Below are 12,247 nucleotides of genomic sequence, written 5' to 3' on the forward strand. Positions count from 1 at the left end.
AGAGAACATCCACGATAAAGTTCGCAACTTTTGGTCGCTAACAGAAAAGCCCTGCCTTTACCGGAAGTCGCAGACGATGACGTCACCCGTTGATGGCTCCTCACAGCCTCAAATTGTTTTTAATGGGTGCCACCAACAAAAAGAGCTATTCTGACCGAGAAAATGACAATTTCCCCATTAATTTGAGCGAGGATGAAAGATTTGTGTTTGAGGATATTGATAGCGACGGACTAGGAAAAAAAAAAATGCGATCGCATTGGGATGGATTCAGATGTTTTTAGACACATTTACTAGATAATTCTGGGAAATCTCTTTATCTTTCTATTGTGTTGCTAGTGTTTTAGTGAGTTTAATAGTACCTGATAGTCGGAAAGGTGTATCCACGGGTGTCTTGAGGCCAGTGTCTGATGGAAGTTGACGGCAGCATTATGGACGGAACAAGCTCAGTTGATCTCCGGTAAGTGGTGACTTTTTTCCACAATTTTCTCACCGAAAACTGCTGGTTGACATTTGGTCGGGATCCATGTTCGCTTGCCCGCTTTGATCCATAGTAAAGCTTCACCTCCGGGAATTTTAAACAAGGAATCACCGTGTGTTTGTGTGGCTAAAGGCTAAAGCTTCCCAACTCCATCTTTCTACTTTGACTTCTCCATTATTAATTGAACAAATTGCAAAAGATTCAACAACACAGATGTCCAAAATCCTCTGTAATTATGCGGTTAAAGCAGACTAGTTTTAGCTGTGTGTGTTTGCGCAGCGCGAATAATTCCTAACAGTCCGTGACGTCACGCGTACACGTCATCATTCCCCGACGTTTTCAACAAGAAACTCCCGGGAAATTTAAAATTACAATTTAGTAAACTAAAAAGGCCGTATTGGCATGTGTGGCAATGTTAATATTTCATCATTGATATATAAACTATCAGACTGTGTGGTCGGTAGTAGTGGGTTTCAGTAGGCCTTTAAGTGTTTTTTTATGCGCTTGAAATTACGCAGGTTTACATTAAGACTAAGGTTATCCAGGGTAAATTATACCTAACGTTATCCGTGTCCACTAATAATGCCACCGTTTAAGGCCCCCTCCCTTCGCCGGCGCAACGCGACCTAATACGCATGCGCAGAAAATGCGCACGTCATAGTCATACTTAGTGTGGAGACGGCTTAGGCCGTCTCTACACTAAGTCGTTTAACCCCTTAAACGAATAATTATTTAGCCTAAGCCCCGTTTCAGCCACACTAAACCAGCGTTTAAGGTCCCCCTCCTCGGACCAATTTTTACACGGCTAAGTGCGCCGTGTATTTCTTGAATCTTGGTATGGACTCATTGATCGTTTACAAAGTGAGTTCAGAGAGGAAGTGACGCCAGAAAGACCGCCCCCACACAGGAAGTGACGGCAGAAAGAACGTGCCACAGCCAGCTTCATGATAAAGCGGTTTCGTAGCTCGGAGCTAACCACTTGTTATATGAAGGCGAGTCATCCAGACATTACCGTGTTTCTCCTTCTTCTACACGTACAGACACTTGTGGAAATCACACATGAATACTTTAAGGGAAAGCGAATGCAGCTATTTTGGATACGACACTTGTCAGACGGCAAGAGAACTTTCCAGCTGTGATGCTACTTAGTGAAAAACTTTGTCCATTTGTCGAAGGAAAGACAACGAGAATGCGAGCTCCCGTGGATGTGATTAAAAAAAGACAGTGTGTGCTTTGTAGTACCTGGCCGTCGAGGAAAACCGCAAATGCATTTGGACTGGCAAAGCAGACTGAATCAGTTATTGTCCGCCATGTATGTCGCCAACCAAACGTGTTGGTCCAGAGTATATAAAGTCACCAAAAAGGAATGGATAATGAAGGTAAAGGCAAAAGAGTGAGGAGTGTCCTGACCAGATATCTAAATCCCTGGATTGATTAATGTTAAATGTTCTTCATCACATTGTTTGTGTCTAATCAAGATTTTATTAATTTATGATGACTCAGGTGTGATTCACTACAATATGGCCCCACAGCACACTGGATTCCAGTTAATTGAAATACCACAACACTGGATATTGTTCAGATAAGTTACATTTAAGAACTTGCACACTAAGCAACACTGGAAATGACTGACGGGCACATTTTCCGCGCATGTGTACTAGGCAGACGGAAGGGGGCAGGGTCTTAAACAGTGGCATTTTTTTGTGTGTGGATACAGATAAGGTTAGGTGTGATTTACCCTGGATAACCTTATGCTTATCCGTGGTGTAAACTGGGCCTTATTCGTAGTATCCCATCCAGCCTGCGGAAATGCCCCCTATGCGTAAGTGAGGCAAAAGTGTTTAGTTGTTTTGTCCCGATACCAATATTTTGGTACCGGTACCAAAATGTATTTTGATAGTTTTCTAAATAAAGCCATAAAAATGGCATTATTGGCTTTATTTCAACAAAAAAATCTTACGGTACATTAAACATGTTTCTTATTGCAAGTTTGTCCTTAAATAAAATAGTGAACATACTAGACATGTCTTTTAGCATTAAGTAAACAAACAAAGGCTCCTAGTTTAGCTGCTGACATATGCAGTAACATATTGTCATTTTCCATTCTATTATTTTGTCTAAATTATTAAGGACAAGTGGTAGGAAATTAATTATTAATGTACTTGTTCATTTACTGTTAATGTATGCTTGCTTTCTCTTTTAACATGTTCTTTGTACATATAATAATCACTTATTATTCTGTTGTTTGGATACTTTACATTAGCTGTGGATGATACCACAAAGCTGGATATCAATCCAATACCAAGTTGTTACAGGATCAAACATTGGTCATATTCAATGTCCTCATGTGTCCAGAGACATATTTGTTGAGTTTATAAACATATTTTAAAACAAAATATTTTGTGATGCTAAAAAATATCGAAGTAATCATAGTAGTATTGACTAGATATGCTCCTGTACTTGGTATCATTACAGTGGATGTTAGGTGTAGATCCACCAATGGCGTTTGTTTACATTGTGACGCCGGTGAGCTACGGTGTGTAGTGAAGCATGTTTAGCTATTCCTCGTCCTGCAGGAATGATACTTGTAAGAAAGATACTTTATTTGTTGCCATGGAGACCAGCATTAGTGATTTGGAAGTAGGTGCAACACTGCAGACTGTGGATGGACTTTAGCCGCTAGCTAGCTAGCAATGTCTTAAAGCCCCTATTCCTGAGGGCGTTTTAGTGTTATAGTTTCACCTTTATCGTTAGTTTTCAAGCCAAAATGTGTCCGTTCTTCCTTTTCTATCTACTCATATTGTCTGCTTCTTAGTACTCCGTGATTGTGCGCTGCTGAAGATGGCCGTCTGCTCGTAAAGCAGCAATGACGTGACGTGACGACGACAGGGGTTGGGGGGAGGGGGACTGGTACTTATTAGAGGGGTATAGTACAGAATATGATTCATTAGTATCGCGGTCCCATACTAATACGGTTTACCGTAAAACCCTAGTGTTTAGTCATGCTTAAAGGGGAACATTATCACCAGACCTATGTAAGCGTCAATATATACCTTGATGTTGCAGAAAAAAGACCATGTTTTTTTTAATCGATTTCCGAACCCTAAAAGGGTGAATTTGGCGATTGAAATGCCTTTCAATTGTTCGCTGTCGGAGCAATGACCTTTCACCTGTGACGTCACAACGTGAAGCAATCCGCCATTTTCTCAAACACATTACCCACACAAAGTCAAATCAGCTCTGTTATTTTCCGTTTTTTTGACTGTTTTCCGTACCTTGGAGACATCATGCCTTGTCGGTGTGTTGTCGGAGGCTGTAACAACACGAACAGGGACGGATTCAAGTTGCACCAGTGGCCAAAAGATGCGAAAGTCCCTCGTTTGGTCCGCACACTTTACCGACGAACGCTATGGCACAGAGATGGCAAGAATGTATGGATATCCTGCGACACTCAAAGCAGATGCATTTCCAACGATAAAGTCAACAAAATCAGAAAAATTCAGTTTTGTTGATGTTGTTGACTTATGTAGGGAGTGCTAATCAGACATATTTGGTCACGGCATGACTGCAAGCTAATCGATGCTAACATGCTATTTAGGCTAGCTGTATGTACATATTGTATCATTGTGCCTCATTTGTAGCTATATTTGCATCCAGCCTTTCCCTCCACCCACATTTAATGCCAAACAAACACATACCAATCGTTGGTTAGAAGGCAATCGCCGAATTCGTCCGCGCTTCCTCCCGTGCCGCTGTCTGCCGTGATATGGCTCGATAGCTTCAGTTTCTTCTGCAATTTCGTTTTCGCTATCTTCCTCCACACTCCAACTATCCGTTTTAATACATGCGTAATCTGCTGAATTGCTTGCGCCGCTGAAATCCGAGTCTGAATCTGAGCCATTATGCTATACCTTTTTGTGCTATCCGCCATGTTTGCTTCTGGTGGCTTCACGCAGTGACGTCACAGGGCAATAGACGGGTGGATATAACGACTGTTAAAATCAGGCAATTTGAAGCCGTTTTTGGGGATATTGCGTGGTGGGTAAAATTTTGAGAAAAACTTAGAAAAATAAAATAAGCCACTGGGATCTAATTTAATTGGTTTTAACCTTTCAGAAATTGTGATAATGTTCCCCTTTAAAGGCAGGCACAATGAGGCGGACTTTGATGTGAGGCCTTTATTTCTTGGCTGTGTGAAAATGACTGAACATGGAGTTTTTCTAACACTTGTGAATGTCGTTGAAATCCATGAAAAAGAGAACTTTAAATTTGAAAAAGCTGATCAATCTTGTCACGTGAATGTTTGTCCCGTAGGTGTGTGTAGGTATATGCACGCTATAACAGCGTCTTCTTCCTGGCTGGATGTGAATAATAAATTGTAGACTAAACTTAGTTTCACTTGTTGTTATAACCATCCATCCATCCATTTTCTACCGCTTATTCCCTTTTGGGGTCGCGGGGGGCGCTGGCGCCTATCTCAGCTACAATCGGGCGGAAGGCGGTGTACACCCTGGACAAGTCGCCACCTCATCCAACCAAATGTTATTTGTGATGTTCAGAGCTTGACAGCTGTGTGTGTGTGTGGGTGTGTGCGCATGCTTGCCAACCTTGAGACCTCCGATTTCGGGAGGTGGGGGGTGGGGTGCGTGGTTAAGAGGGGAGTAGTATATTTACAGCTGTTGTGTGTTCTAAAGTATATGTTATTGTCACAAATGCATGATTGATTGATTGATTGAAACTTTTATTAGTAGATTGCACAGTACAGTACATATTCCGTACAATTGACCACTAAAGGGTAACACCGCAATAAGTTTTTCAACTTGTTTAAATCAGGGTCCACGTTAATCAATTCATGGTACAAATATATACTATCAGCCTAATACAGTCACCAAACAAGTTAATCATCATAGTATATAAATTGAATTAATTACAATCCGGAGGGGGGGATGAGGACCTTTGATTGATATCAGTACTTCAGTCATCAACAATTGCATCAACAGAGAAATGGACATTGAAACAGTGTAGGTGTGACTTAGTAGGATATGTACAGCGAGCAGAGCACATAGTGAGTTCACATAGCATAAGAACAAGTATATACATTAGAAATACATTCGATTATTTACATTAGGTTGTTTACAATCCAGGGAGATGGGATGTGAATGGAGGAGGATTAAAGGGTTAAAGTTGCCTGGAGGTGTTGTGGTGCATCATGTACAGTAGATGGCAGTATTGTCCTGTTTAAGAGTGTCACATGCTGTTTACGGCAAACGAACTGCCTTACGGTAGTGTTAGACGTAAACGTGACTGTTGTTGTGTGTTACTGCGCTGGAAGGACGTTAATGAAACTGCTTAACAATAAACCCACATAAAAAACCAAGAACTCGCCCTCGATCATTCTACAGTTATAACGTCATTGGCCGGACACGCTCTCAGACACGTCACTCAGGTCCTAATGGAGCTAGGGGGGCGTGGCCTCCAGCTCCACCTGAATTTCGGGAGATTTTCGGGAGAAAATTTGTACTGGGAGGTTTTCGGGAGAGGCACTGAATTTAGTCAGTCTCCCGGAAAACCCGAGAGGGTTGGCAAGTATGTGTGTGCGTGCTTGCGTGGCTAAGCGTGACAGTTTTCCTGTAAAAAAAAAAAAATTAATCAAATGAATTGGTAGACGCTAAATTATATGTATTTTGTATAAATAGTCATGCATTTCAAAAATGTATTTATTTCCTTTTCAATTCTTTATTTGAAATAGGGACGACACATATTAATGAACATATATGTATTATGTAAATATGTCACGTTTTAGCCAAAGTTTAACTTCCACCTCTTAAGTCACCAGATACGTTAGTGTGAAGTGAATTATATTTATATAGCGCTTTTCTCTAGGGAATCAAAGTGCTTTACATAGTGAAACCCAATATCTAAGTTACATTTAAACCAGTGTGGGTGGCACGGGAGCAGGTGGGTAAAGTGTCTTGCCCAAGGACACAACGGCAGTAACTAGGATGGCGGAAGCAGGGCTCGAACCTGGAACCGTCAAGTTGCTGGCACGGCCGCTCTACCAATTGAGCTATTCCGCCCCACTGTCATGATCTGTTCAAACCAGATCATGTCGTATTTTGAGTTTGTTGGTGGTTTTACCGTGTTTAGTGTCTTAGTTCTTGTCTTGTGCTTTTATTTTGGTTGCACTTTGTCACTTAGGTTATGCAGCACCTTGACTTTGTTTGTCAGCACAGTGTTCCCTGTTTGCTTAATAGGCTTTTTATTGACTTTTGAATGTAGCAAAGTCAGAGGATTCCCTTGCTGCAGATGGGTGAACTGTTCCACAGTAAGCATCCCTTGTGAGAAAAAAAATTGTGCCGCTAAAACAGTTTGTCTTGAAAGATTACATATAGACAATCAAAGACCCGCCTAGTTGTATCCACAAAACAAAAACACTCACAACTCCCCAGCAGAACAACTAGTTCTAGTAGTTTTTGTCACTCCTTTTTTTCTGAATTATATAAGCACAGATATATTGAACTTTTGATATTGTGCTGCAGTATAACACCCAATTGTGCAGTGTAGTGATGACATTGGAGAAATCTGATTGGACAGTCAGTAAGTCTCTGGCAATGCCTGTTAAATAAATGACGCTAGCAAGTAGCGGTAAGCAAACAAGACCAAAAATGTGATGTTTCATTGAGAATATAGAACATTACGCACAGCGCTCAAAAATCTGTCAAAATATTTTAGTACGGCTTTGGTGTGCTACAAAGGCGCACCACTTGAGTAATTGTTGAAGTGTTATGGCTACCGTAGTCCGATGAACTGTGCTTCAACAAACGGGTATTGTGATGGTGTGTGTATAAGGACCCCAAAATGGCACCTCTTCCGAGACATATTATGCAAAACCAACTTTTCTTACCTACCTATTTGTACCTGCTGTTGTGTATGTGTGATCTACAGAAGTCCCAAAAATCTGCGCACGTCCGCCATTTTAGTTTGCACTGTCCTCCATTAGCTCCTTGTTTTTCTGCATCTTCTTGTTGTGGGGCATTCATCCTCTACTGTTGCAATTTCTAATACAGAGTAGCGTATGCTTTGAACTTAATCCGTCAGTAGACTTGCTACGGAAGTGCTAAGAACTACCAGATGGATGACGTGGAAAAGCAGTCAAAGTGGAGGCACGTAAATAAGGCCGCCCAGGAAGAGACTGTCAGAAAGCGGCTTGAAAATGGTCTCTAAAACAATCTATGCTACATTTTGACAAAATAACTACCATGACATGTTATGTAGACCACATGGACGTGTTTTGAATATAGAAAAAAATTGTAATATGACCCCTTTAAAGGCCTACTGAAATGAGATTTTCTTATTCAAACGGGGATAGCAGGTCCATTCTATGTGTCATACTTGATCATTTCGCAATATTGCCATATTTTTGCTGAAAGGATTTAGTAGAGAACATTGACGATAAAGTTAGCAACTTTTTGTCGCTAATAAAAAAGCCTTGCCTTTACCGGAAGTAGCAGACGATGACGTCACCGGTGTGAGGGCTCCTCACATCCTCACATTGTTTATAATGGGAGCATCCAGCAGCAGGAGCTATTTGGACCGAGAAAACGACAATTTCCCCATTAATTTGAGCGAGGATGAAAGATTCGTGGCTGAGGATATTGAGAGCAAAGGACTAGAAAAAAAATAAAGTAAAAAAAAAAAAAAAGAAAGCACTTGCATTGGGAGCGATTCAGATGTTTTTATACACACTTAATAGGATAATTCTGGGAAATCCCTTATCTTTCTATTGTGCTGCTAGTGTTTTAGTGAGTTAAATAGTACCTGATAGTAGGAGGGGTGTGTCCACGGGTGTGTTGACGCCAGTGTCTGAGGGAAGTCACGGCAGCTGCATGGACAGCGCAAGCTCAGCTGATATCCGGTAAGAGGCGACTTTTTACCACAATTTTCTCACCGAAACCTGCCGGTTGACAAGTGGTCGGGAACCATGTTCGCTTGACCACTCTGAACCATAGTAACGCTTCACCTCCGGGAATTGTAAACAAGGAAACACCGTGTGTTTGTGTGGTTAAAGGCTAAAGCTTCCCACCTCCATCTTTCTACTTTGACTTCTCCATTATTAATTGAACAAATTGCAAAAGATTCAGCAACACAGACGTCCAGAATACTGTGTAATTGCGCGATGGAAAGAGACGACTTTTAGCTGCAAGTGGTGCTGGGCTAATATGTCCCCTCGAACCCGAGACGTCACGCGCACGCGACATACGCGTCATCATTCCGCGACGTTTTCAACAAGAAACTCCGCGGGAAAATTAAAATTGCAATTTAGTAAACTAAAAAGGCCGTATTGGCATGTGTTGCAATGTTAATATTTCACCATTGATATATAAACTATCAGTCTGCGTGGTCGGTAGTAGTGGGTTTCAGTAGGCCTTTAATACACCATATAATCCGATGCACCCTCTGGTATGATAAATACGGTAGTCCTGATCAGTGGTATCACACATATTCCGCTGAACATGGCCTCTTTCTCCAAGTTCACCAGTGTGTGGCGTTATTTGTGAGCATGCAGGGTAGGTACATTCACATATGACTGCGTAACGTATTGACATCACAAAACAAAAACACTCACAACTTCCCAGCAAAACAACAAATTGTAACTAAAAGTAAAACAATGTATTACTTTTGAGGTTGCACTACAACAGGGGTGCCCATTACGTCGATCGCGAGCTACCGGTCGATCGCGGAGGGTGTATGTCAGTCGATCACAAGCCAGGCATTAAAAAAATAGACAAAAATGAGCAATCATCAATTTTCACCAAGACTTCACTTTCTTCAGTTGTTTGACATTCTCGGCACCCAAGGATCTTGTGAGATGACGCTGGCTGCTACGAGCTCATTATTAAGAAAAAAATCACTGACAGGACGGACGGAGAGAAACTTTTTATTTCAACAGGCTTTTGGGCCAAATCTGCTGTCAAAACTCTAAAGACCGACTGCACAGTTCCTGTCTTCACCATAAAAACCTGCTTCATTCTGCCTCTGCTAACAAAATAAGAGTCTCAGAAAGCTAGCGTGCACAAGCTAGCAAGCTACGGAGTTTGATGCCAATGTATTTCTCCCCCGCCCTCAGCGACCGCTCCCTCTCTTCGCTCGCCCACGCACTCACTGACGTCACTCACCTGCTGTCAACACATTGAAGGGCCACACACACATATGCTACTCTCATAACAAAGTGTTTAAAAACGATTATGCAAGTTGGACAAATGAGATGCCAAATCAATCAATCAATCAATGTTTATTTGTATAGCCCCAAATCACAAATTTCTCAAAGGACTGCACAAATCATTACGACTACAACATCCTCGGAAGAACCCACAAAAGGGCAAGGAAAACTCACACCCAGTGGGTAGGGAGAATTCACATCCAGTGGGATGCCAGTGACAATGCTGACTATGAGAAACCTTGGAGAGGACCTCAGATGTGGGCAACCCCCCCTCTAGGGGACCGAAAGCAATGGATGTCGAGCGGGTCTAACATGATACTGTGAAATTTCAATCCATAGTGGCTCCAACACAGCCGCGAGAGTTCAGTTCAAAGCGGATCCAAGACAGCAGCGAGAGTCCCGTCCACAGGAAACCATCTCAAGCGGAGGCGGATCAGCAGCGTAGAGATGTCCCCAACCGATACACAGGCGAGCGGTCCATCCTGGGTCCCGACGAGCGGTCCATCCTGGGTCTCGACTCTGGACAGCCAGTACTTCATCCATGGTCATCGGACCGGACCCCCTCCACAAGGGAGGGGGGGACATAGGAGAAAAAAGAAAAAAAGCGGCACATCAACTGGTCTAAAAAGGAGGTCTATTTAAAGGCTAGAGTATACAGATGAGTTTTAAGGTGAGACTTAAATGCTTCTACTGAGGTAGCATCTCGAACTGTTACCGGGAGGGCATTCCAGAGTACTGGAGCCCGAACGGCAAACGCTCTATAGCCCGCAGACTTTTTTTGGGCTCTAGGAATCACTAATAAGCCGGAGTCTTTTGAACGCAGATTTCTTGCCGGGACATATGGTACAATACAATCGGCAAGATAGAATCCAACCACTTTCATGTGGTATTGAACAGAAAGGAGGACTTTTTTTCTCGTCCATTTGAAAATGCGGACGTTATCAGCACCACTGTCTGATTGCAATCAATGCAAGTCATCAGAATCAAATACACCAACTTATATTCTTTTTCTTCATGAAAGAGAGGAATATATATGTGTTAAACATGCTTGTATTATCATTAAACACCATTAACTTGTTAAAGGGGAACATTATCACAATTTAAAAAGGGTTAAAAACAATAAAAATCAGTTCCCAGTGGCTTGTTGTATTTTTTGAAGTTTTTTTCAAAATTTTACCGGTCCCGGAATATCCCTAAATTAAGCTTTAAAGTGCCTTATTTTCGCTATCTTCGAAACCACTATCCATTTCTCTGTGACGTCATACAGGGCTGCCAATACATACAAACATGGCGGTTACCACAGCAAGATATAGCGACATTAGCTCGGATTCAGACTCGGATTTCAGCGGCTTAAGCAATTCAACTGATTACGCATGTATTGAAACAGATGGTCGGAGTATGGAGGCAGATAGCGAAAACGAAATTGAAGCTATTGAGCAAATAGCTATTGACGCTATTCGGCCATAGCGTGGGTGTACCTAATGAAGTGGCCCATAGCATGGCTGCCTTAGCATCGCCGGTAAAATGTGCAGACCAAACGATCAGGACTTTCGCATCTTGTGACACAGGATCAACTTAAATCCGTCGATTGGTAAGTGTTTGTTTCGCATTAAATGTGGGTATCTAGTTTCAAATGTACATACAGCTAGCGTAAATAGCACGTTAGCATCGATTAGCGTAGCATGTTAGCATCGATTAGCTGGCAGTCATGCCGTGACCAAATATGTCTGATTAGCACATTAGTCAACACCATCAACAAAACTCACCTTTGTGATTTCGTTAACTTAATCGGTGCAATTGCCTCTGCAGGTTATCCATACATCTCTGTGCCATGTCTGTCTTAGCATCGCCGGTCAAATATGAAGACACTTTGGTACATTCAATGGGGGTCTGGCGGCAGATTTCTTGCCAGTGGTGCAACTTGAATCCCTCCCTGTTAGTGTCGTTACACCCTCCGACAACACACCGACGAGGCATGATGTCTCCAAGGTTCCAAAAAATAGTCGAAAAAACGGAAAATAACAGAGCTGAGACCCGGTGTTTGTAATGTGAAAATGAATATGGCGGGTGTGTTACTTCGGTAACGTCACGTTCTGACGTCATCGCTAAAAGATCGATAAACAGAAAGGCGTTTAATTTGCCAAAATTCACCCATTTAGAGTTCGGAAATCGGTTAAAAAAATACATGGTATTTTTTCTGCAACATCAAGGTATATATTGACGCTTGCATAGGTTTGGTGATAATGTTCCCCTTTACAAAAATGTCTCTTTCATAAATAAAGAAATATAAATAAGATATATGAATGAGGTAGATCTCCTCGACTTGGTCAATTGAAAAGTAGCTCGCCTGCAGAAAAAGTGTAAGCACCCCTGCACTACAATATACCAACCACAGGCAGTATGTGCAGTGTAGTGATGACAATGAGCAGTCTGATTAGATATTCAGTAAGTCTCTGGCAATGCTATGACATCACTGCTTCATCATTGCTTTTCGGTCTATGATCTCACCTTTGATCATCTTGCTGAAAAAGTTCAGTATTTGGCTCTTT

The 12,247-nt window shown here is 41.9% G+C and overlaps 1 protein-coding gene across 6 annotated transcripts in view; it reads left to right on the top strand.

Annotated features, from left to right (window-relative positions):
- LOC133556473 (transforming acidic coiled-coil-containing protein 1-like) overlaps window positions 1-12,247 on the top strand; it is an 87,569-nt gene that overhangs the window by 37,818 nt on the left and 37,504 nt on the right. The gene's annotated exons all lie outside the window — the stretch shown is intronic.

Source organism: Nerophis ophidion, linkage group LG07, assembly GCF_033978795.1.
Source record: "Nerophis ophidion isolate RoL-2023_Sa linkage group LG07, RoL_Noph_v1.0, whole genome shotgun sequence".
In the NCBI taxonomy this organism is placed as follows: Eukaryota; Metazoa; Chordata; class Actinopteri; order Syngnathiformes; family Syngnathidae; genus Nerophis; species Nerophis ophidion.